This window comes from Trachinotus anak, unplaced genomic scaffold (genome assembly GCF_046630095.1).
Source record: "Trachinotus anak isolate AG129_WGS33_773 ecotype Australia unplaced genomic scaffold, CSIRO_AGI_Tana_v1 ptg000024l, whole genome shotgun sequence".
Classification (NCBI taxonomy): Eukaryota; Metazoa; Chordata; class Actinopteri; order Carangiformes; family Carangidae; genus Trachinotus; species Trachinotus anak.
Genome location: NW_027273875.1, coordinates 3,004,430 through 3,031,970, shown reverse-complemented (window position 1 = coordinate 3,031,970; position 27,541 = coordinate 3,004,430). Strand labels below are relative to the sequence as shown.

Below are 27,541 nucleotides of genomic sequence, written 5' to 3'. Positions count from 1 at the left end.
AAACAGACAGTTAGCAGCATTTCAGCATAAAATTCATCTTCCTAAGGGCCTGGCCAAAAAGTCACCCTGTGAATCACTGTCCTTATTAGTGTGGCAATAGAAATAACTGATATGTCTAATTCAGTCTGAATAAAGACTGAGTTTACTTATTACTTTAAAAAGTAAAATTATCACAACCTAATTATGGTTGAATTGAATCGAATCAGCATTGTAGACATCAAAGCAAGACTCTAAAGGACCCAATATTTAGATGATAAATACATATTAGAGAACAAAAACAGACTTCAAATCAAATGGATGAATAATAGAGCTTTACACCTGATTGGTTGAGTGAGTTAAATTTTACACATTTGCTGCACATATTTTAACATCTAGTGCTCCAATAGATTTAATATTAGATTGCCTTTATCAGAATACTTATAATGGTGACTTCATTGCATGAGCACATTTACAGAAGGATCTGGCTTCATATAGAGCATATTGTACTTGCATATACAGTAGTTTTACACAAGGTCAATCATTAAAGATATTTCACATTGTACAAACAAATCCAGTGATTAATTTTTAGATATTCTTACATTTCCAAAGGTTCAGTCATGCTTTAAGTAAATCATTTCAAATTTGTAAGGAAAGCTGCTCAACATGAACATGCATGCAACGGAGCCATTATCTAAGGTGGGAAACCACACTAGATTGTTCTGTAAACATGTATTGTTCATTTGACTTGTCTTCATTCTCTCTCCTGTGTTGGCTTCATATTCATCAGCCTATTAGACGCCCTCTTTCTTTAGCTCAATATTGATTTTGGATGCCAATGCAGAGGCTGGCAGTAATTGAGTCTTATCTTGATGGTTGTAAGTTTAATGATGTTGGCTGTGGACATAGATGCCTCGGGGTTGGCAAAAGGGACAGATGAAAGTGAGAGAGGGAAGGACTGAGGATGGAATTTGTGCTTTCCTGAAAGAAGCTAGTCCAAGGCCTAACAAATGGCTCACATCTGCCAGTATTATAACAACACAGCCAGCGTGTCAGATCTCTGCTGTCTTCTGTATTGGGTTGTTGTCAAAAAGTGAGAGCACACAAAAGCACTAGACAGGCAATTTTTATAGAGAGGGAAAGAGATTCCTGGGCCTCCAATATGGAGAAATGTAAATAAATGTACTGGAATTGTTAGAAGCAACAACACTGAAGGATGCTGTGGATGCCAACCTCTGCTGTCTCAATTTTCTGTTTGCATTATGAAAGATAGTGCACATCTTGTAGAAGCATCTGATACTACGAACTACAGTAAATTGTCTTGCAGATTTTGGCTGTTTGCCTTGCAACTGATGTGAAATGATTCAATATATCATTACATTGGATGTCTGGTCTTCACTTTCATCATAAATATTTCTTGCAAAGATTGTTTTCTCTTGGCTTAGTGCTTGCCATAAAAGTATGTGCATAGCCTTAAGTTCCATTTTCAGTAAATATGCCTATACAGTGAGGGGATCTTCCAAGTGATATGTGCTGCATCGTGTGCTGCTCATTGCACAACCTGCACAAACCCCCTTTCCTGGATGGAAAGAACGACTGTCACTATAACATACTACAAAATATGAGTCACATTGTTGTTGTTGATGTCGCTCCACCAGCAATGAAAAATTAATGTGCATTTATAATGCTTACCAAATAATGAGATTCTCATTTAAGTACAGTAAGCACACTCCATCAACACATTTACTAAAAAGCAGACTAAACACTAAGCAGTTCATTGGCTCACACTGAACAAGTCTGGAGAAGGTCAATATCTGGTTTCATTTAGATTATCCGTAAAATCAATTGCTCATGAGGAGAATGGATATAATGAGTTGTGATAACAAGCGCAATCCATTTTTCCTTGATCTTTAACAAATCGACCAGACACATGATAAATGCTCAGAGGCACTTTCACATCATCTCCATATGTATTTCTGTGTCTATACTATGTAAATGGAGCAATTAAATAGTAAACAGAAAAAGGTCATTAGGGATCCAGTGCTCACAGCCAGCCATTAAATTCTAGCTGGAATAACATGATCGAATATTAACAGGAGGTTTGTTTGTGTGTCTGCCTGACTGCTGGTCAGGTTGTCAACCTTCATTTTGACCGATCCTCCTCAATCACCAATCCCCCATCCCCAGCTGAAAAAAGGATATCTAGCCAGTGCACATAAGAGGAAGGGAGGCAGCGATGCATGAAAATACTTAAAATGTCTAATTCATCTAATAGTGAGCCATCTCTGTGCTTCCTGTCGACAGCCACCAAGGGGCTCAGTGTCATTTAGAGGTGAGAGCAGCATGAGCCAAACACAGAAAATATTACTTTTATTCAATGGATGTGATATGATTGACAACCTCAAATTGCTTTGCCCACGACCTTGGAGGACTGGCCCTAAGACTGCATTTTATGTGGGTGTGAAACTTTGGCCCTGCAGTCAATTCTCATACTGATGCAGCACCTTGTTTGCGTCTCTTTTGTGTTTTCAGACTAAACACAGTACACTAACATACACTGAGTAAAGAATATTGGGAGCATTGGTATTTTGTAGATGATGTAGCATTACCTAACATGATTTTTTCCCTTGGCTGTCGCATGCTGATGATGTTGTTGTGCTGTCTGTGGCTGAAACAACTATTTTTTCAATCAATTGTTTGTCCATAAATTAATGAAAAAAAAAAATTCTCAAGGTGGCATTTTTAAATTGCTTTTTTGTCAGAGGAACAGTCAAAAATCTGAAGGGAGTTCACTGTAATGTAAAATGACGGCTTAAGCCATTAAACAGTTAATATTTCTGTTGAAAAGTGACTTAATTGCAGATTAATATTCTACCCATCAGCTAATGAATTCAACAACTAATTATTTCTACGTGTGAATGAATAGCATAAAAATGTAAAAACAGTTTTAAATGCAAACCAAAATAATACTTTTTCATTAACTCTCGCAATAACATGCATCAGTTGTATTTTGGTGATAACAATGTAAATTTTATAAAGTAGTAAGTATAGGGGTTTTTGTGTTGATAAGAACATGATTTTTAAGTGAGATACTACCCTCTCAGACTCCCAGAAGAGCAAATCTAAGTCAATTTAACTTATTGGATTTGTCACACTGTTCTAGACTTTGCAGTTGAGGCATGGGATCAGAGGTACCACAAAAGCAAAGCTATCTATAAAAGTCAGCCAGGTGATATTTATTGGGCATTCATAACTATGCAAAAATTTCAGCATGATCGTATCATAACCAAAAAGTTATTAAATTGATTATTAAATTGTTTTTTAGTTCTCACCGAAACCTGTAACATGAGATATGGAGCGGAGTCCTATGAGATTTGATGGACAGTTTGTACTGCCAAGGCTGTAGAATGGAGCGCATGATGCGGAAGATAATACGGTCCAAATAATATTTAAATGGGACAAACAACTGAATGAGGTTTGACACTGGACATATGTTATTGTTTGGTAAACAGTTCTTTAAACTGGAGAAAATTAACACAGTAATACAGTGTTTCATAAAGTTGAGAGAGTACTCCACCAATTTCACATTGCACTCCTATAACTTTGTTGTACTCATGATAGACAGTTATTAAACAAAAGGGGAAAAAAATAAAAAATAAAAATCAATGAAGCAGAACTCCAGCTATCACTTTTCCCCAAGCATTCATCTTCCTTGACAAAACCTGGCACCAATACCACCAACAATGCAACTAAGCTGCTGACAATTCAGTCAAAGATTTGAGTATGTAACGGCATGTTTCCACCGAGTGGTACAGTTCAGTTCAGTTCCAAGCATAATGGTACAGTACCTAAAGGGTGGAGCTAGACCAGGCTAGACCCACTACAGTCCATGGTTGGGCGACAGAATTGGCACTTCCATGCGACAACACACCATTTTTAAATACTACAGTCTTTCTCAAACAAAGCTTGATATCTTGTTGAAATGAGCAGCTACGTGCCGAAAAAATTCAAAATTCATGTTTTGTGAGGTTAAGTGAACATCTGTAGCAAATTTTAAAAAGTTCTGTCTAGGCATTAATGAGATATTGTGTCCACCAGAATGGGACGTACATACAGACAACCTGAAAACAATATCCTCCAGTCCTGGCTGCCACCAGCACTGAGGCCTATTCTCCACAGCCTATATGGTTGTTTGCAGCTGTAGCTTATTTATATATGTATTTAATATCAATTTTAGACTGATGTGTGATCAGCACCTCTGGAAGCCCATTGTATTTCTCTGCCAGACAAAGTGGTACAAATGCTGAGATGTCCAGAGAGAATTTTCTGTGTTTGTGTCGTTCCCTCCATTTCTCTGAGTCACTGCCATCTCTCCTCACCCTGACTGTCCCATTTCTTTTCTCTTTCTTCCTCTCTCCTTATCTGCCCACATACAGACAAGACAGACACACACACACACACACACACACACACACACACACACACACACACTAAGGAAAATATGCGTGTGGTGCAATGAAAACATCTATCCTCAGGAGAGTGTGTCCCAATGGCCTCAGCCAAGTGTGTGTGGGCTGATGAGGTGAAAGTAATCTAAATGGTGTTCTGAGCAGCAGAGGTGGCACATGACACACACACTCACGGTAAATCGTATCATCACACCCCCATTGTGGCATATGGGCCTTTCCAGTGGACGCCCCAAAAGGGGGGAAAATATCGAAAATGAGTTGAACCTCCACTGAAATGTGGGGTCAGAGCCTTTCTTTGCAATTTTCCATCCTCTTCTCTCAGGAGTCAGTAATTGAGCATCGGATATTGGGGAAACTGCCACCAGTCGAAACAAAGTCACAAAAACAGCTTTATTTTCCCAGTTATATATATGAGCAGGGAAATCGCCAACAGGGAACAGATGAGAGGGCCAGAAGGTGGTTTTATATCTTTCCATGTTAGAACAAAACACAAAACAAGTGTGTGTGCACATGAATGGTGTGTGTGTGTGTGTGTGTGTGTGTGTGTGTGTGTGTGTGTGTGTGTGTGTGTGTGTGTGTGTGTGTGTGTGTGTGTGTGTGTGGGCTGCCAGTCATTCAGTGGCAATAATTTCCCTTGTCATATATAGCTGTGTTAATAAAGATGCTTTCACCTGTCCCTGAGCTGGTTTCCAAATGTAGAGCAAAGCATCTCCTGACACATTACTGCAGCTTGGCGGTTAAGTGCAACTTGTTTTCATCTTCAAGGACAAGGTGACCCCTCACCATTGACACTAAAAAAGGGAAAAATTGAGAGCATCTGATCTTCTGGGGATATTAAAGTAGACAAATAGGCATTGTCCCATCAGCATAGCAACAAAGAAAAGTGTTTGATGTGGTGTGAGAATATGGGAAAACTTGCAGTTGTTGGCAGTAACAGTGAAGGACAGTTTCATCAAGGCTGTATGGAAACCACATGATACACAGAGACTTGAAAGCAGCAGCTAAATAAAATAACTATAATATTATAATAGTATAATAACTAAATATTTTTTTTTGCTGCATTGTGAAAAATAAAAGTATGAAATGAGTTTGTATGTGTGATTAATTGTGCATAGTTGTTAAGGGATTCTATACTAAAAGAGACAATTCAAGAGAAAAGGTTATTAGACCATGTATATAAACATTAGCTACAGGTCATCTACAGTATGAATCACACCTTCATTAAGATCTCAAGATAATTCCAACTCATTCCCCAATTGAAGCAGTTATCACAAAATTCTCTACTCCAATAGAGAAAGAAAACACTGATCACAGTATCAACCAATTTATCATGCAAGAATCAAAAGATAAAAGTTGAAAGTAGATTTATAATGTACTTTAAATCTTAGCAAAAAGATGTATTTTAAGATTTCCCATTTTCAGTTATCTCTTTTTAGAGGAACAATTTCATTTCGCTTTATCCATCCGTGAGCTTGCTGATATATTCATAGAAAACAATAAGTGTTCTTCCACATGCATACAATCTGAATCTTGGCAATTTCTTTCCTCTGGCTTTGCAGTATCTACAGGAATGTAATCGGTGTGTCTGTATTAAAATTCATGAGGACAGATAAGACGGGACTTTCATTAGTGTGGGATTCTAAAGCTGGTAGTTTGGAGGAAAGTAAAAGCCAAAATACTTCCAGCAGCACTTTCTAGGATCCCCTCCGAGGTCAGAAAAGTCAGGGTTAAGGCTCCCAGGACAAGATTCGCTGAATTATGTGTTGTGAATAGTAAGCACAATATGTCAGTATGTTGGTCATGTGGGCACGTTGTGTGTTCCGTTAATGCATTACAGGCAATAATAAAAATGAATGTTAATATTGTTGGAGTAGCAGTAGGTTAGCAGTAAACCATGAACATACCAGTGAATGTTCAGTATGAGCAACAGTTTGTCAGGATATAAATGCTACAGCTCATGATCCAAGAAGGGTTCCTAAGTTGTCCCTTTAAGTGTGTGCAATAAGATAAGGTAAATGGAACAATTAATCTTTTCACTGATTTTAGAGGATACCACCCAGCACTTCCATATAGTATCACACTTTGCTAGCTGGTACATTTTCCTAGTTTTGTGACAGCTAATATAAATCAGGGTATCCACACATCCATCTACAACTCCTCCCTCTCTATACTGTAGAGGCCACTGCAGACAGCAACAACATGAAAGCAATCCTTTAACACTCAATGTGACAGCAGGGGGATGGATGAGCCTAACAACAGCTTAGAGCTCCAAAAGTGTTTTGATATGTAGATTTTTCTATAATATTTGCCTGACAGCTGGCTAGACATGCTATGATAGACAGAACTGGTGATGGTAATATGATACTCAAAATTGGCCCACATGTGAAAAATACAGCCATTAGAGTGGGGCAGCAAGCAGATTGTTGAACAGCTCATTTTGAAAACAGAAGTGTTTGCACAAACTTTGCTTATGTTTATATGCTTATATCAACTCTTAACATCAACCGTATTAACATTACACTTGTACAAATGTGCTACATATTGCCACATGCTCATTACCTAGCAGGTGCAGCTTCATCAGTATCTACAATTATTTGGTAACAAAAAACTGGTTTATGAATAAACATTTAGCAAACCTATAGTGTATATCAATATCAATTTGCTCTGATATTTGGGGAGAATGTTACTTTGAGTGTATTTTCTCTTAACTGAGAAAAGAGGTAACTACCCTTTATTCTGACCTCACAGATGCTGCAATGTCCAACATCAGAAATGTTAGGAGGTATGGTGGCCTATGTTTGACACTTCTCTTTACTTCCATGAAAAACTAATAAGGTGCAGGTGCCCACACTCTTTGTCAACAGTCTGCACGTCTGGCACTGACACACCTTCTGCTAATTAATAGAGAGGACAGAAGTGGAGAGCCATGGTCCTCTCTGTTTTAAGCGTATGTCATGCTGTCACCAGAAATTTGTTTTGTGGCAGGGACTAGACTGTGACTGCAGGCTTCCTGACAAGGCTTCAGGCGCTTGGTTTCTTAGCACCAGCTGGTCACTTATTAACTCTGGCATGCATTGGAAGTGCTATTGATGCACAGCTAATGGAGGAAAACAGTCTCAACTCCTGAGCCTATTTTCTCAGTCCATAGCCAAAGTTGGCAGAGAGCTACAACTACAGGGCCTATTACATTGGACAAACCTTAAAATTTATGTACAAGACATTATGAATTCAGAGTATCTAATTAAAGTTAAAATGTAGTAATCTGATTAACATTTTTTTCATTATAGCTGACCAGTTTTGAGAGGAAAACAAAAAGATGATTGTAGATGTAGATTGCAGATGTAAGCATGAAGCAGGCAGCAGAGGCAGTGTCTGAAACAGTAATTTCCTTGGAAAATTGAAACTTTACATCCAGAAAAAAGTCACTCAGTTCCAATTATACCCACATGAATAAGACGCAATATACACTTAGTCACCTTCTTCTGAAGTAATGATTTAAAAAAAAAAAAAAAAAAAAAAAAAAAAAAAAAAAAAAATCATGCGACTGCTCATTAAGAGCCGTGGCTGCAATTTACCAGTCATTCATCATTGAGCCCCCTCCTCCTTGTGTATGGTCACAAGCTTTTGGCAGTGACTAAGAGGAATGATTTCATAGACAGGCAGCCAAGATGATATTTCTCCACAGGGTTGCTGGTCTCACTCCACGAGTGAGCTCAGCGATTTGGACAGACCTTGATATCAAGACGTTGCACTTTTATATTGACAGGGAGCCAGTTGAAATAGGGTAAACACTGAAGATGCCCCCTGGTTGCCTCCCTTTGGGGAGAGGTGTTCCAGGGAAGACCATATGGAGGGAGAACCAGGGAAAGATGAAACTCCCTGGTGGAGCTGGAGCGTTTGGGGAAGAAGAAAAAATATCTAAGCTGCTCTGCTTATACTGTATCCATGACCAAACTAAGAAACTGAAAAATAGTAGGATGGATGGATTGATAGTTCAACTTGTTAGCATGAGAACTGGCAATTTCAGTGTAAACGCCATGTACATCCGGTTAAAGAAGTCATCTCAATCCCCGTCCAGTACCAGTGGTCCAGAAATCTACCTGCAGATGACTCAACAACAAAAATGTATTTATTTATTTATTTTATTTTTTTTTTAAATACTATACAAAAAAAATAGGTTCATCCTAATTGTATATCCTGATTGCTGCAGCTCAGTTCTATTGCAAATCTGATAACTGATGTCAACTGACATCATCTGATGCGTTGGTTGTGGTTAAAGACTGCAACAAAATGTAACCCTCTCTTCATCTTCACTTGAGGCAACATTGAGTTTCATCATGTGTAATGCCAGGGCAAGCTTTTGACAAGGAGGAAGCATGTGTTCTGCTGTACTGACTGATTTTTTTTTTCCTTTAAAAAAAGTCTCCATTGTGAGAAAATAATGTTATAGTATATGAGTGTAATGTTAAACTGGTGATTTAAGTTATCAGGCATATGAGGGCAAAATATCAATTTGATGCAAGGGCACAAGTCAGACATCATGATGCAATCACTGACATCTTTCTTAAGGAAACTGAAATAAAGTGAGCTGGTCCATTTATACTGTTCTGTATGCCACACATTTGGGCTGTGATAGTGCTCGAGAACATTTATGTATACAGTGTTTATAAACTGTAGCTCAGAAAACCAAATAAAACTTGTGCATTTCAGCAGCAGCCTCTGTGGGGACCAGTCCAGACAATATATGGGGAACGTCATTTCAAAAGAAGACAATGCTTACATACTAGTATATATATTATTTACATTATATACTTAGTCAAGGTTTAGTTACAACTCTGGACTAATGCAAGTCGGATTCACTATTGATTTTTGATTAAATATTGAATTTAAAATGTTGCAATATGAATGCACATCTCTCAGTAAATAATAACCAATAATGTATTCATCCAAGCCATAGGATGAATAGTGTTTTATATTTGAAAGCTAAAAGCAGCTAAAAGGAAATCTGGGGGGGATCATTTGAATGGGCCCAATGTACCTGATAAAATTAATAAGAACGCTGCAGCCAGTCTACAGGCTTATGTTCACATTGTATAGCCAAAGCTGTCAGATGTGACTGTTTGTGAAAAAACGTCGGCCTACACAGGTTTTTGCCAAAGAAAATTTAAGAGGAATCATTAAGGGGATTAATAAATAATTGGACCGATAGGCAGAATCGATAATGGCATTGTATCAATAGAGATGGGCCGATCCACGTTTTTTCAGTTCCAATCTGATTACGATTCACAACTGCCAATACTGATGCAGCTTCCAATACAAGAGCTCTTCTTACTTTAATATGATTAGTGCTCCAAGCCTGCAGTGGGCTGGGGGACGCGTATGCAAAGGCAACGCATCTCCCAGTACCAGGGGTGCTGGTATTGTAATTGTTCGGATTTTTATTCTTCTCCCTCTATTATTTATTTTTCCCGCCACTTAAAGTGGTTGCACAGCCTAAACCATTCACGATACCTTACACGACAAAAATTTAATCTGTGTTCCACCAGGGGGCACCATAATCAAGGCAAACACATTTTACCTTATAACTCCTACATTTTTGGTGAAATGTTTAAAAAAAAAAAAAAAAAAAAAGTATATCAGTGCATTCCCTAATCATATGACAGGCCACGCCCACTTCCTCCATTTATTTTTTACCAAGTCGTAACATATGCAAAACTTACTTTTTCGTACTCCTCCTACAGTTTAACAGTTTTAAACGACCTAAAAAAAAAAACACATATTTTTGCAAATCTTGAAAATGCTATCAACATTAAAACTTTATATAATCCTTTGGAAGGTCATTCACAGTCTCTTCCAAATTTGGCACAAATCAGACAATAGGGGGCGCCAAAAATAGTGAAAGTTTACATGTGATACCAGCTGCTCTGATTTGTACAAAATTTGGTATGCATTATGTTGGATGATTCCTCAGAGCAGGCGTAAAGTTTAGTGATGATTGATCAAAGTGGGCCGAAATAATTCCAACAAATCCAATCCACAAATTGTCCTTTACCAGTTATAATTGGCTTCCGATTACAGTGACAAGTGCAGCTCTGACGCTGGCGAGCCTCCCAACGCTTGCCTCATGCGCATCGTGCTGTTGGGCCAACTTTGTCAGAGCCCGCAGGGCGCAGAGGACGACCTGCGTGAGAGGCTTGGACCCCATTCATAACTGCTTGCAGTTCTAGTTATTGTTGGTATTTGTTAAAGGTTACATCATGAGGTTAAAATAATCCACACAGCACTTCTTATCAGAAGAGCAAAAAATACATACAAAAGCATTGACTTTAAATGCATTCCATAGGAATTTATTTGTTACACTTAAGGTAGCAGCAACAGCTGTAACATTTTTATTCAAATTTAATATTTGAAATGTAAAACTGATAATAAACTTATGATAAATATAAACAATGAACTTGGCTGCACCATCTGAATGGGTCTCTTTAGCCTTTGGGCTATCTCCTGGAAGTTTATCGCATTTCTGGAAAGCTGCCTGGTGGTGTCGTCTTGTCCCTTGGCTAGCATGAACACCTGGTACTCTTTCATGTGAAACCTCTGCAGGAGCTTTATTAAATTGGTTGCATTATACAACGTAACTGTACTTCCACCCCTCGGCACGCTGACGATACGCACATCACAAGTAGCTGTCTTGCTTTTTGGCATTAGCAGGCTAAAATACCTCCAAACAAACAACATTTTAGTCAAACCAACAGCTAATGTTATTTGCCCACTCAGTTACACACTGAAGTTGCCGCGGGAGCGGGTTCATGGTAAGATGTGAAGATCTGAATCAGTGATGTGTCTCATGTTGAGTTATGGCAGGTTCATGGTCCAGCACAAGCTACAGACTGGAATATGGATCAATAAGTTTATCAGCCCTGACCATACGATATCCAAATAGTGAATGACATCAAAATAGGGCCCAATACAGATATAGGATTGGATCAGGCCCATCTCTATCAATAAAATCTTATCAATTCCCATCCCTATTCATGTCACATTTAGATTTCACATTTTCTATGATCTAGCTTGATTTGTCAATTAATGAGTTATGGTTCAAGGGCTGTTGATGGACATTTTTACTTTTGTTAAGATGAAATCAGTGACTTTTCACCAGGCCAGCCTCCTGCCTCATATTTCAGTTGTGTTCAATGAGCTAGCCTCCACAACTAAACTCTGTAAACTTGACCTCTACCTCTATGTCTTCCTCTGTAACACTACAGTAACAAAGATCTGTGCCCCCGAAGCACACCCCACTGAGATGAAGTACGAGCATGACAATAGAGCAGAGGTCTCAGGTGTGTCTTTTGCTGTGGTGTCAGTGAAAAATGTCACAGGGATGAACAGCAGGGAAGAAAACGGGGAGTGCGTGAGGAAGAATGTCTCTAAGATAAAAGTCAAAGTCAGAGGTGTAGGGAGCACAAATTAAATATTGTCAATAAGATTTTGACCTTGATGTTAACAAAAAATTATTAAGTTTGTAGTTGTAAATCAACCTTTATAAACCAGTAACATAAATCTGCATGAGAAATTCGTTTGTACATTTATTAAAAAGAAAAAAAAAAAAAAAGACCAAATAAAATCTGTGATTGGTGATGTTGACAAAGAAAAAGATAAGTGCTTTTGTGAACATCTATTTAAAGAAACAAAGTAGAAAACTGTGTCTAAAAATCGGAATGTAATGTTACCATTAGGGCTGCAACTAACGACTATTTTAATAGTCGACTAGTCACCGACTATTGAAACAATTAGTCGACTAATCAGATAATTATTAATTTTTTTTTTTAATTTAGCATGAAGTTGCTTTAATTATGTGGCAAAGGATAATAAACACAAGAAAGATGGGTATCCAGGCTAAAATGCTCCCAAATTTTAGAAGTTTTGGTACGCGTAGCCGATGTGTTGGACGCTGCCATTTCTGTGTATGTTACCGCATCTCTCGGCAGAGATTTGAATTAAGTGAGATGCCTCACTCTGTTGGAAATACACGTCTGGCGACAATAGTCGACAATGGAATTCATTGTCGGCTATTTCTATTATCGATTTTTGTCGACAACGTCGACGAATCACTGCAGCCCTAGTTACCATGAATAAAATCGGGCATTTCTCTAGGTTTGAGTATTGCTGGAAGCGTTTGAGAAACTAACTACACAACCAAAAAAATAATAATAATAATATATATATATATATATATATATATATATATATATATATATATATATATATATATATATATATATATATATATATATATATACATACATACATACATACATACACACACACACACACACACACACACACACACACACACACACACACACAAACATAGGTCTAATCCTTATTACATTTGTTAATGTGGAAAAGTTACATATTATAACTTAAATGCTGCTCCCCTTCCCTTCCGCCTTGTCTCTTCATAAAAGTTGACCTCTCTGTATTTCTTTCTCAAAGGTTTGCCTCGCTGCTCATGCCATACTCTTTTCTTTATCAACACCCTTTTCTTGTCTTTTCTACTGTCCCACCCTCTCACCTCCCCACCTGTGTGTGATAACAGCTGTCTGCCAGTTGAACAGCTGTGCTCACCTGCCAGGTCGAAAACAAGGTGATAGTTTCCGCACCATTGATGAGCAGCAGAGGAAAAGGTGGTCTCTCACATTCTCATGCGATGATCATGTTGTGTCATTTGTATGTCTGTTCATGCTCCTTGTTACACAGGAAACTTAGATACAATCATTAGGGCTGCCCCCAACCAAAAGTTTTCTTGGTTGACTAGTAGTTGTTCAAGCCTTTAGTCAACTTGTCATTGTCAAGTTTATGATGTTAATCTAATTATTTTCAGGGGTTATAGAAAATTGTTTGAGTTCCAGGCATAATTTCTGGTGTTATTTTATCATTACACTCAGCTGCATCACATTCCCATTTCATTTGATCCCCAAACACAGGCCTTCTTATGAATGAATCGTTCAAATGAATGTGATCTGACCATTTAGAATTAGAAAAACTTTACCTTTTCATACTGCTTTTTTTTTACCTCATAAAAAAAAAAAAAAAGCCGGTATCAAATCTGCGCCATTATTCAGTGTACTGACAACAGTATCATCTTGGATGGTGCACCCTTGCAGCACATATCACAATATGCATTGGCTGTATCAACTCTAATTAGGATTGACCCTTTTCCATGCTTGCCAAATTACACATTGCGATTCATCTAACTTGAACAACAAAGGGATTATGTGATATGAACAGTTTGGAAATCTGTGATCAGTAATTCTTTCTGCCCCTTTTGGAACAGAAAAGGATAACTTTCAATTCAATTATCACATAAATATCTGCCTTCCATTTAAGTGAACAGTTCCTTTAATAGGGAAAAAAAAAACTTGCCAAAAAGTAATTTTCACACCCCCACTGTGAACTAGGACTTTCTAGTTCAGCAGGGCCTCTCTCTGTCTCTGTCACACTGACTGCTGTTTGATCTGGGCCTAGCCCCCCTACTTTGGCAGTGACAGGCATATTTCAATAATGCAGGTGGTACAGAGTGTGTAGGCATTGCAGGGGGTGGTGAACTGCGGGACTATGGCAATGGCGTGTGTGTGTGTGTGTGTGTGTATGTGTGTGTGTGTGTGTGTGTGTGTGTGTGTGAGTGTGAGAGAGAGAGAGTGAGAGAGAGAAAAGTGAAAGAGAAATGTGTCACAGTAATTACAGCTTCAGTTTTCTTTGCTAAAAAGTTTCTTTAGGACGGAGAGAACCCTCTTTTGTTGACCAAAGGAAACCACCACCATGCAAGGGTCAATACAACTGCAACTTCTGCTCACCCATAATACTTACCATCCATCCCCCAGAGTCTTGACATATTACCCTTCAACAGCTCCTCCTTTCCTATACCCTTAACCTCCTCTCTCAGCGGGTTTTACCCTCTTTCCATTCTCCTCTTTCCTTTCCTTAAACCTTCCATTTCCTCTCACCCACTCTCTCCCTAATTTGCAGAACTCAGGTGCTGCAACCTCAAGCAGCAAAACCTGACCTTACCACCTGTGAGCCACAAATGCACTCAAAGACACCATGGCATCATTAATCAAAGCAGCAGTGCAACTGACCGACAGTTTCAGAATCTCATTTGTGATGAGAATTGTTATTTTAAGGTCAAGGTGAATCACAATGCAACATTTCCTCATGAAAACTGGCTACACATAAATGTGCACTTTAATACACAGGCATTCCTACTGCTACACACACACACTCTTAGGAGTTGCAAAGGACTTCCTCCATCAACTGAGTTAGAAATACTGGCAGTCTCCTCTGTCTCACACAACTCATAACCTGCCAGTTAAGTTCTGATTAAAGTCTGAGAAAGTTGAGACCCTGCTGTGTGTTTTCTTTGTTCTAGGAAGTGCACTGGCAATCAAATTATGCCAGGAGATATTTATGAACTAGTTACACTGATATGTCTAGAAAGACGTAATTCATTTGAATTATTCAACGCATATTGATTAACTTCCTTGTGATAATAAACACTGTGAAAACAGCTCCTGTGCTTTAATACACCTAAGCCTATTTTGCTAGCAAGAGCTAAGTATTAGAAAGGTAGAGAGGACTTAGAAATGGGAGAGGTGGATATGATTTTGGAAATTAAATTGTCACTTATCTCAGTTTTCAGCCATGAGCACCTAGAATCATCATCATCAACTTTTCTACACCATCTGTCCTGGTGTGTGTGAGGTGAACCATCGTGTGGCACATCAGTGTAAATTTGACTAGCACAATTGAATATCTGAAACTGATTGGCTAGTTTTTCAGCGATTCCATACCATAAATCACAAAAAGAACAAAAATTAAGGTGACCACAACAAACATGTCAGGGTAAATGAAGAGCCACCACCGACTGTCACAATTAAAAAGAGTAAAATCAGAAGAAGGTAAACAGGCAAAAAAAAGAAAGTGAAAGCAAGACAAGAACAACCCTTTACCCTCAAAAAAATAAACATAATGGCATGAAGCAAAGCAAGAGCAACCAATATCATAACGTCCAACACTGGCTTCTACTATAAATTTGTTACTGTGCTCAAGTGGCAGTCGGGTGTAGGAATTATATTTTTCTGTCATTACTGTTAACGGCCTAATATTAAGACGGTGAATTGTACAAGGTAAACTGACATTAGAGTCTTATTCAACGAAGCATACGTTTCGTTATCATGCTATACATTATGTTGCGCATTATCCAGTACATAATCTGGTTCTTTACCAACAGAGCCGACTTCCTCACCAGCTGGTGATCAACACAGCTAAGCTAAATACTAGCAGCCAGAACACTGTATTTTCTGTGGTATGCGAAGATAATGTGGATCGTAAAATTAGTGGGACAGAAAAGTAGTTTTCTAAATTACTTTAGAACATCCCTTTTAAGTGTAATAAACCCATCTATGCGATGAGTGCTTATTGACGCCAGAAGATTCTGTCATCCTATAATGGTTGAGACCAAAATCCCATTGTATAATATCAGGTGCTGTGTACTTGTAAATAACTGTTCATAACGATTTATAACAAGACTGTCAGGTCCCTGCAATACACTATAAACCTGACAATGGCTCAACCTTTCCTATTCAAGGTCATGGATTAATTTCCTTTCCACAGCCCCATGAACATTGTGGTATTTGCTTCATGGCTCCATCTTAAAAGACTGGAGAGATTTCTTGGAAGCGAGCAGAAACATTTATACATGGCGTTTAATCAGAACGTGTCATCTGGAGATTTCTATAGTCTGGATCACTGGTTCAGCCTTCTCTGGTGCACTCTGGTCAAAACCATTAAATCTGCAGCCATACCAAATTATGAAATGCTTGCAAATGTCACACACAAACAAAATATTGATTGCTTGGAAATGTCACATAAGACCTTACATCAGTAGACAAGAGGGCCAGTAAAGTGCAGAGAAGTTGCTTTCATTTGTATTTGTATGAGCACTGTAAAACTTCAATAAACTTTCAGCAAACCAAAGACTTAATACTAGAGTTAAGACAGATAAATCTGCTGAGCACCTGCACGTATAACCCTTTACAAACTTTATTAGTTTGATGTAGGTCATTTGAAGTAAATTTAAACCCAAGAGAGCTCCGCGATAATACTCCTGAAGGTCAGGGTCAGTTCCTGTCTGGCAATTCAAACAGGAGAAGTGTAGTAGGATCTAGCTTTGATCCCACAGTTCACAAATGTCAGTGCAGATCTATGAGCAGGGAAAAATACTTTGATGAAAAATATTACAATAACAAGAGTGGAAAAAGTCCTGAACGAAACAAGGGCCCTTGGGAGAACCAAGATCATAGAGCTAAAGGTTAGAAAGCAGGCTGTGGTTCCTAACAAGGGTCAGGGTGTCTTTGTAGGGTCACGCCAAAACTGCCCTTGAGCAAAATCAGTCCACAAGTTGCTTGAACTGGGCAGATCCAAGTCAAGAATCTAAAGCAGCATGTTGCTGAGAGAGCCAGTAAAGTGACAGAATATAAGACAGAGACAAAAATATAAATAGTTTACAATTGGTTGAGTAGCAAATCAAACCAATTTGACTTTATTTCAAACATTAGAAGACACAGAATAAATTTAATTTGTTATGGTCGTGTCAGAGTAGGAGACTGACTTGAACCCAGTCACCCCAGTCACTGACTTGAACCCAGTCACCCAGTTTTGTGCACACATCAGAGTTTGCGGCTTGGGCATCTCCATCTACCACTGAGTTACTAGAGCAGCAAAGACAAAGCAGGCCTCCCACAGAATCCTGGGTAATTTAGCTGGTAATGAGAACTCTGACTCTGTTGCACAGGACCTCTCATATCTAGCAGTGGAAGGAATATGCACACACACATAATACCATAATTTAAGGTAATTTAAATCCCTGAACCTATAAACACACCTCTGCAGTATCATACACCTGTTGCAATTTTTTCATGCCCCACCAAGCAAAGATCCACATACCAAACTCCCACAGGACAATAAATAAGTGGCCAAGTAACTAAGTAAATCTGAGTGATTTCCATTCTCATTTCTTTTAGACCTGAACTTCTTATTCAAAAGCAAATATGTTTTGTATGTTTGGCCCGTTAACTACAAATTGTATACAACTAGTGACAGCATTAACTTGGTCAAAGTCAAACAGACATCACTGACAGCCAGGGGAAGCTCAAGGAGGCCATTCACACATGACAATCTTTGAATGGAGACATACCTAATATTCAGCCACCTCATATCATGAATAGAATCATTTTCAGGTTTTGTATGACCACCTGTTATTACATAACCAAAATTAGTTCATTTGACAATTCAACCATATCAATGAAAACTAAACAACTCCATCCACCAAAGAAAGCCACAAAATTTCATACAACATTTGGACCTTTTTTTTTGGTCAAGCAGCCATTTCCAAGGCCAGGAATAGACCTTTTTCAAACCAGAAATATTCACTTGTCATAATAGGGAATGCACAGGTGTTAGTAACAATAGTACCTTCAATTCAAGTGCCCCAACCAGTCAAGTTGCAGGAAATATTGTGCATTGAATAATGGACAGCATCACTTCAGTTTATCCTACTAGATTATTGTGTGATAATTAGCATGTTAATTCTTGAGTTATGTCACAGTGACCTTTGACCTTTCTATGTTGTTATCTTTTACCAATTGATCCTCTACACCACAGAGATGTAAATGATCTCACACCTGTTCCAAAACTATTTTCTCCACAATCTTAGTAGACAAGGAGAGAGAAAAGGATAAAGAGTGCCACTGGCATACAAGAGAAAGAATGATGCTGCAAGAGCAGAAAAAGAATGACAGACATCTAGAGAAATGAGTTGGATCACCAAGTCTATCAATCAGAAGGGGAGCCTGAGAGATTTCAGATCATAGAAAATTACATGTGCCTTTCGGGAGATCAACAGCCTTTGTCCCTCTGAAAGAAAATGACTGTTGCATTGAAATGACTCCAAATGGCTGAATGCTATACATGGGTCATTGATGGGATAGAGCAGTGTGCGTGTCCTCGCCACAGGCACACAGTCTCCGATTAAACAGAGCAGGACAAAGTTGATCATTCACCTCCACTTGCCCTTCTAAGGTACACACACACACACACACACACACACACACAAGAGTAGTGGAGGAAAAAGAGCTGCACTTGACTGGTGCCAATTACAGTTTGGATTATACGTCCACATCAGTAAAAGTACAGGTAGGGTCAAAATGAGCTTGTAAATCAATCTGTGTAAACCTGTAAAAGAAATCAGCACGAGAAGTTAAATAATAGTTGAATAAATTTGTATTTGTAAAACAAAGAAGAAAGAAGAAAATCTATGAATATGTAATATATCAGTGACAAGTTTACAAAGAAGAAAACTGTAAAACTTCCAAAAACAGAGTTCCCACACTGTGTGTGACGCTGATGTTACAAGTAGAATCCCTTGTCCAATGTCAGTTGGGATTGACTGCAGCCCCCCCACAACCTTGTACAAATAAGCAGTATAGATAATGGATGCGTGGATGGAAGTCCAGGTTCACTGTAGTTTTTACGTAGAGGTCACCATTTGAGTCCATTTTGCAACAAGGTTTTGAAAACCCAGGAAGCATGGCTCTCCCTCTTTTGCTAGAGAAAGTTTACAACTTATCACATTCAAAGCCAGAATGCTCAACAAAATATATAAAAACATAAAACATAGCCTCTGCTGCAAAACAGTGTGTCTCATCACATATCATCCTGAGGAAATGGACTGCAACTGAAGATTACTATCACCATCAAGGTGATGTCTTCAAAATAGCTTGTTTTGTCTAACCAGCAGTTAGACAAAAGCAAGAAGTAAATCCTTAAATTTAAGATGCTGAAAGATGCTGAAAACTGCAAATATTTTTAGAAAGCTTTTATTAATAAAAAAAAAAAAAAAAGGTTAACAAGGGCATTTAACCTGTTCAAAATTCTTTTTTTTAAGGATTAATAGATTCAAAAATTAAGGAGAGTCAGTAAAAGTTAAGCGCTCGGCAAGGATGTAACTTGTCACTGGTAACACTTGAGCCATCTCACAAACAAACTCAGCTCAAACACTGACAAATATGTACATGCACTGAGACACCTTTAAAAAAAGAAAGACAGACACTGCTTTCTCAATCAAATAAAGGCGTTTGTCTTTTCTCATCAACGATTATGGTTTTAGACAGAAAATACGGACTTGGAGAGAAGACGAAGAGGAGGTAGAAGAGGAGAACAAGGAAGAAGCTGATGAGGGGGAAACAGAATCGAGGGAACGGTCAATCCATTTTGGTGGACAGCTCTGAGATCCAGTATGTACACAGAGACATCAATCACTCCAGTAATCTGGACCCACAGTCACTGCTTACTAACGGATAGTTGATTGACTAGTATGCACACGCACACACAGGAGACGCTGTAGGAGGCAATGGATTCAAAGATACAAGCAAATGCATACATACATAAAAACAGCTACTGTCTTGCTCACAAACACACAAGGTGGTAAAGGTATAGGCAGCTAGGCTGCACACTGAAGATGTCACAGTCTCCCTGCTAATGATAGTTGACATATTATCCCCTCCTCTGCAACAATATGGGATGGCAGAGAGGCACTGTGCATCTCGACAACACAGGCCCAGTTTGCCTGAGAACATATTTCTATCCCAGTGAGGCAGCCTGTTTGAGGCAACTATGTTAGATATACACATGCCCCCACATGTGGATGTGACACACACACACACACACACACACACACACACACACACACACACACACACACACACACACACACACACACACAGGTCACTGCTTATCTCTAGGAGGTTCAGTCAAAGCAGAGTGGTGGTGAAAACTCATGATTAAAAACAAGTCTACTAGCTCCATTGTGTGCATGTGGGTGTTTTCAACTAAATTATATGAAAGCTGGTTTCAAAACACACAGGCTTTTAATTTGAAATAGTTGCCTCCAGGCACTGTAGTCATTCATCAATCCAATATCACACTCACATCATAACAATTGAGAGAGGGGGAAAGAGACAGACGCAGTTGAGTGAAACATATCAAAATAACTGAACTTCAGAACGTCATGTAAGAGGAGTCGAAGTGTAGGAACCTTTTTGTAATTCCTGATACCAATATCTCCTATGATGTCAATTTTTAATTTTATACAAAAAAAAAAAAAAAGACCTAACTATTTATGTGGTACATCTCCTAATTTTGCTTCATAGTGAATTTCTGTTCTGCAATTGAAGCTGGGAGGCTTTTTGGAGCAAATGGGTGAGGTGACACATCACAGGTTTCATCTCAAAACATTATTACAGTTTCTATTAAACTGGCCACATGCTGTAATGAAAGGAACCAACCATATCTGAAAGGAGAACTGAAAGAGATAGAGAGACAGCAGGAGGGAAATAGACTGGTCACACTTCCAAAAAAACATTTACATCAATATTTATTTATCAACCATAATAATGAACCGAATTTGAAAAAAAGTTTAAATAGTAAATAAAACTTATTATAGTAATATTTCTTATTTGGAACAGCTCTGATTAAAAATTAAAAAGAATAAATAATAACCTGATAATTTTCTCGATTAACTGAGTCAATTAAATGTTCGATAAAATTCTGAAAATTGTGACACCTTTGCAATGCTTAGTCCAAACCTTGTAATGATAAAAAAATATATAGATTGAAATTATTAAAATAATTAGCTACAAGAAAAACAGCAAGTCCTCATATTCAAGAAGCTGGCAGTATGAAATATTTGTCATTTTGACATGAAAATGTACCTCAACCATGAATATATTGTTAAGTCCTGTAGTTCAATCTATAACAAAACATGGTATTTTATAAAGTCTTCGTATGTTTTTTATGCAAAACTTAATTTGTGAACTAGTAACTAAAGCTGTCCAATAATTGTAGTAGGTTAAAATGCACAATATTTCCAAACTATATTAGAGTAGAGGTAAAAAGAAGCATGAAAAGAAAATACTCAAGTAAAGCAAAGCTGGATTACCAACGAGGAAAGTGGGCCACTGCTCATGGGCCCCAAGCGCCAAAGGCCCCATTTAATTCCTGTCTATATAATTTGATTAATTAATAATTTGTTAGATATTTGCACCACTGAAATATAATATGAGCTATAACTGGACCTCCATCCTCCAAAGCCAAAATCCGGTTTTAAGACTTTAAGTGATTTAATTTTATTGAGCTCATTTGTCCATGTACAGAAAGGAGAAAAATAAACGTGGCCACTTCAGCTGATAGCAGTGTAGGCCTACTGCACAGGCAACGACAGCCAGCCAACAGATGCCACGACATGAGAGACATACATTAAAGCAGCCATAACTTCACAGTTTAATAAACATCACCAAGCACATAAATTGAATAGAGCCACAAGTAGCCAGCACTTACCTAGGAAAGGTTGACCTCAAGCTGCCAATGGGTGGACAGGGAACCATGGAGCATCCTTGATCTGACCTCTCCGGACATTATTTCCTCCCTGTTTTCCTGTTGTCCTGAGGCTAGCTGCTGACATGTTAGCTTACTGCAAATATGCTACTAGCAGCGTGAGTAGCAGCATTAGCAACAAGCGGCTACAGCAAGCTCACCTTCACTGAAAGTCCGCGGTTTCATTTTCAGTGTCTCCAACAACAGTTGTGTCTCCTTATTTTTCTCCTGTGCCTTTCTTTTCTTGTTTGAAACGAAAAAATGGCGGCAAACAACCAAAAGAAACTTTGCTAATGAGCATCATCAGAACACCTGTTAAGAGGAGGTGGACCGTTAAGGGTTAAAGGTTAAATTCGTGTTTTTTCATCTCTATCAGGGGTTACTCAGGGTGTATCTTTTTATATACGGTCTATGGAGGGTAGCCTATGTGAAAAGATTAGACTTTACATAAATAAATAAATAAAATTGTGTGCCTCATCACATATATGCCGAGTAGGGTTGCCACTAAAGATTATCATTATCAATCTCAATTGATTTTTTTTTTTTTTTACAGTTACAGTTTTTTTTTTATACTTAATTGTTTATCTACAACATGTAAAATTTTAAAGAAAAGCACATCCCAACTTTCTTTGTTGATGAAGTTTGACGAAGTAAAGCAGCAAATCCTTAAATGTAACATGATGAAAACAGCAAATCTTTGACATTCTGACAGTGTTTTTTTTTAAACTTCCAAAAACCCAAGGGCAATTAATCAGTTCTTAAAATTATCAATTAATTTTGTTCAAAGGATCAGTAGATTCAGAACTGAAGGAGAGACAGTCAAAGTTAAACACTCAGAAAGGTCATAACTGTTATCACTGCTACCACCTGAGCCTGGTTGATCCATTTTGGTGGACAGCCCTGAGATCTAGCGTGTACACAGAGACATCAGTGTAAAAACAAAACTGTAAAAGTGACTGACTGACTGTTATATACAAATACACACAAAATATACAAAAATGTGTATTATTTTAAGTTCTTGGGTGAAAGTCTTGAATAATGGGAAATCTGTGCTTTTATTTTATTCACACACTATTTCATTGGCAAAAGGCAATTCCAGACAGCTACCTCAAATTCCTCAACAACTAGTCACAGAGAAAGACTCCTTTCAGGGAGACAAGAAGTATACAGTATACATATAGCCAACATTTTTTCTTTCCTCTTCGAGACTCAAGTTAACAAGAAAATGATGGAAATGGATGACAGCACTCGACACTGAGAAATCATATGAATTTCCCAATGGCTGAGCTAACAGGCAAAAATAACTTTTATATCTGTTGATTTGTGCACTCACCAAGGACCTTTGTGTCAATGCTAATCTTATAAAAATAGAGTTTTTGATGTCTGGTCACTTAACATCACTGTAACTCAAAGAAAAACAAATTTCCCACCGTAGAACCGGTCAGAATCTAATACAAATACATGCTGTGTGCTCACTGAATACTGCAAAGGTGTTTTGCCCATTAGACTGTGTGTATTGCCTTCTAACCTTGAGCCATACAGATGTCAGATATTAGATTGATAATATGTACCTTGACAGCCTTATGTTGCTGAAGATGTTCTCACACACAAGTGAGCCTTCAGGAGAAAGGGCTAAGGGCTCGATGTCTTATGTCACACCTAATTTGTATAGGCAGTGTATCATACAAAAAAATATGCATTGTGTTTTATTCAAGTTGACTAAAAAACGTATACACTCCAGCTAAAGACCTGTGGGAGCCTTGACTGAGGAGAATTAGGAGATTAGACTAAGTTACAAACTTGTAGACAGATACTGCAATAACATATAGTAGATCACCCACTTTACTGTGGTGAATGAGAGCCAGAAATTTTCCAGTGAGGACACAGAGGATGAGCCAGTTCAAGACAGCAGAATTTGCTTTAATGCTGAGTTATGTTTTGACATCCTTTGCGGGGCACCTTAAGAATCTAGTTGCCAACTTCAAAGAAATGGCCAAAAAATCAGCCTGAGTGTATTGAGCAGCCTGATGCTAGAGAGAAAAGTGCTGGAACTTGCACATTTCAAGAGCCAATGTGACCTGTGACAACACTGATGCAATGCTGCTATGACATAAAACAGAACTACGAGTCTACCATCTGCTGCAGATTCTGCGACAGTCCTCAACATCAGAGGTGGGAGTCACAAATCACTTTGCATACATTTATTGAAATTCTTATTCTCATTTTGACTGTTTGACATTTGTGGGTAAAAAGCAACAAGAAACATGGGAGGGGACAAAGAGAGAGAGATGATGTGTAACGGTGGTGGGGACCCATCCCTGACCCTATGAACTTCATACACTTAGATTCCTCGACTAGCACTTCATTCTGCTGTATTCTGAATTAAGAGGCCACAAGTCAAGTTGTAAAATGAAATACAGAGCAATTTCAACTCAAACTCCTTGTGAATCTGTGTGAATAATAATTTATGTGTCAAATAAACTCTGGAATGGGCCTTTAATCCTGTGCATCAGACTGGGAGGGTCTCCTATAGTGGAGTTAAATGAAGTACAGGATCAAAGACCTGGCTGCAGCTCAGAGGCACCAGAGGAGGTTAGACCTTCAGCATTCTCTCCTCTCCTCTCCTCTCCTCTCCTCTCCTCTTACGCAGAAGTATCTTCTTTTTTTCTTACCATCAGTCTCTGCTTTTTCTCGTGTCTCCTTAACTCTGTTGTGATCTCTCTGTCTTTAATCTGCACTGCTACATCTGATCTGCTCTGAGATGCCTCCATCCCTCCCTCTCTCTCACTCCTTCCCCTGGCATCTAGTTCAAAGAAGGGGCCTCCCACTAAGTACCCCCCATCATCTCTCTCATCCATTTCTCTGCAGCTCTTCCCCAGTTTCCTCAGTAGGGGGTATTTAGGTTTTCCCTCAGACACTTCTCAGTCTCTCTTCATCTCTCACTCTATTCCTTCTCTCACTTTCTTTTTCTCTCCAGACTGTGTCCCCACCAAGCTGCTCATACCTAAAAATGCTGTTGATTAGTGAAACTGACAAGCATCCACACTTTCACTTGAAGCCTTTGTCACATTAACATGCTGTTTTGGGGCATTTGCCGAAACAATTGATGTTGTCTTACACAACCACAAGAGGTCACTTAATGATAAAATGTAATTACATTACAGGTCATAATAAGCTGCTTGCACAATCAATGGGGTCAAAACCAAAACCAAACCAAAAAGCCAACATTCGCACCTATTTCATGCTGTGATTGGTCAGCTGTGTGGACAGGAGTACTGAGCGATGGTTTACACTTTTCTCTCAAGTTCTTTTTTTTCATTCTTAACACAACTATTTGTACAACTACTTTGTGACACCAGGAATGCCTTCCAGGAGAGACTTTCTTTAAATTCACACCACCATCCCTATCTTTAAACAACATAGTGTTCCACCCCTCTTTCTATAACACCCCCTGGTGTTATAGCCCCCCCCCCAGGTTTGACTGTTCAGATCAGCTATAAATGCTTTTGCCTTCCAAGAACATTGGACAACACGTCATACAAGCTAGTCCTGTAACATTATGTAACATAGTGTTCACCCCGTCCTCCTTCCCTGTCCTTTCTCCTCCTCCACCCTTCTTTTCTTTCTTCTTCTTGATCTGTTTCCAGCAAAGGTGACATCCTGCTGAGATGACACCGCCCCTGTTTCCATGCCACTCCTAAATCCGCCAACCACATACACACACACACACACACACACACTCACACACAAATCAACTCATTCTCCCTCTTCCTTCAACATTTCCCCTCTAGCTTCTCCTTCTTTCCCTTCACCCTCTGCAACTCTCCACTGGCTTCCTTTAAAGGGCAAAAAAGTCAAGTGTGGCTATTACCAAGTGCATGCGTGTCTGTGTGCGGAGGCAAAGGATGGATCCGGTAGATCGTCCTATTCAAACTCTTGACCTTCTCCTCCTCCTCTGAACCATTTGACCCAACTCATTATTGGAAAGTGGAGTCCAGCTACTTTACTCTGTCAACCGTAGCTGCTCCCCCTGCAAGAGTAACTCACACTTAGACATGTGCAGACACACAAAGTCAGTTTTAGTGTTGGTAAGGACATACTCACACCTGCTTACTCACACAGGGTTGCGTACAGTGTAATAGAGTGGAAAGAAGGACAAAAGAAGACATGAACTGCAGCTAACCTCTTGTTCTGTCTGTGTGTGTATGTGTGTCTCTGTATGTGTGTGTGTGTGTGAGAGAGAGAGAGAGAGAGACCTTGTAAATTTTGAAATACAGTGAAGGGTGATAGGTAGATAGATAGATAGATAGATAGATAGATAGATAGATAGATAGATAGATAGATAGATAGATAAACAGAGGGCGTGCTTCCTCTCAGGCATCTTTTTGTGTTAGTTAAGGTAATGCTACACAGATGATGCTGATGATGATATTTGATGATGATGTGGATGTTGATGATGATGATGATGATGATGATGATGATGATGATGGTGATATTTGATGATAATGAGGCCTTGTGTGTAGCCACTACTGCTTCTTTTCCAGTTAGGGAGGACAGATTACACTCCCTAATGATTTCTCTCTCTCTCTCTCTCTCTCTCTCTCTCTCTCTCTCTCTCTCTCTCTCTCTCTCTCACTCACACACACAAACACACACACACAAACACACACACCTTATGCTCATAACACAAAACAAAATCATACTTTCAGGCATGACTTTCATTGAAAGAGGCAATAATTAACATACATACAAAATCACACAGCAAGTGATGTTACACACACTCTACAAACCCAATAAGTCAATAAAATAATGTAGACACACACACATGCACGGGCACACACGCAGTAAGTCAACCACCCTTTAAAACAATTAAATCTTTCTATGGAGGAGTGGCAGTCATTCCCCTTATAGAAACCAACATTTACCAGTTATAGATGAGGAGACCTTTGCATACAGGATAATCATCACCTCCACAAACACAGGATTGCACTGCTCTAACTTGGACAGCACATTGGTAATTTGCACCTTAATAGGATAGCCAGTCTCTGGGGGGAAATACTCTCACCAAATTGTCATCTTTCACTAATCTCGCCTAATGCCTGTGGGTAAAGAGACGCAGAGGCAGAGGCTTTCTAAAGGCACCATTTCCCACAATGTTGCACTGCCCCCTCATGGCTGTCAGCAGAACAATAAGACAGCAGATTCTCAGGGTCATACGTCGTAGGTTTGTTGTTCAAGTTTTTTATATATATTTATATATATAAAATATATATAAAATTATTTATATATATTTATTTGAAAGTATGTGAACAGGACACAGAGACAGTCTCATAATAGGTAACATCTGCCCCTGTCACTGTGAAATTAAACTAGGAAATTAAACTAAATGAATCCAAAACTTCAGTGTGATTCAAGAGAGTCACGCTGACAAACACAGTGACACTAAACGGGGTGAAAACAGGGGTTTGAAGGATGACTTGTGGGCTTTCATACATTCAGTAACATTCTGTGGGCTTGTCAGGTCATTTATCTGTGCTGCACTGCTGACATTGTAGAGGACGGTGAGATGCAGGGACGCTGACCTCAAACTCTTTGCAAGCGGCAGGAAG

General features: G+C 38.8%; 1 long non-coding RNA gene across 3 annotated transcripts in view; it reads right to left on the bottom strand.

The window, feature by feature from the left end:
- The window catches only part of LOC139607453 (uncharacterized), a 121,413-nt gene extending 98,931 nt beyond the window's left edge, over positions 1–22,482 (bottom strand). For 2 of the 3 annotated variants that reach the window (XR_011684860.1, XR_011684861.1), the window contains exon 1: positions 21,897–22,480. This is a non-coding gene — a long non-coding RNA (uncharacterized lncRNA). Of the gene's footprint in view, positions 1–21,896 lie in introns of all 3 variants that reach the window. The other variant, XR_011684862.1, reaches the window with a different exon arrangement.
- Between the last annotated feature and the right edge of the window lie 5,059 nt (positions 22,483–27,541).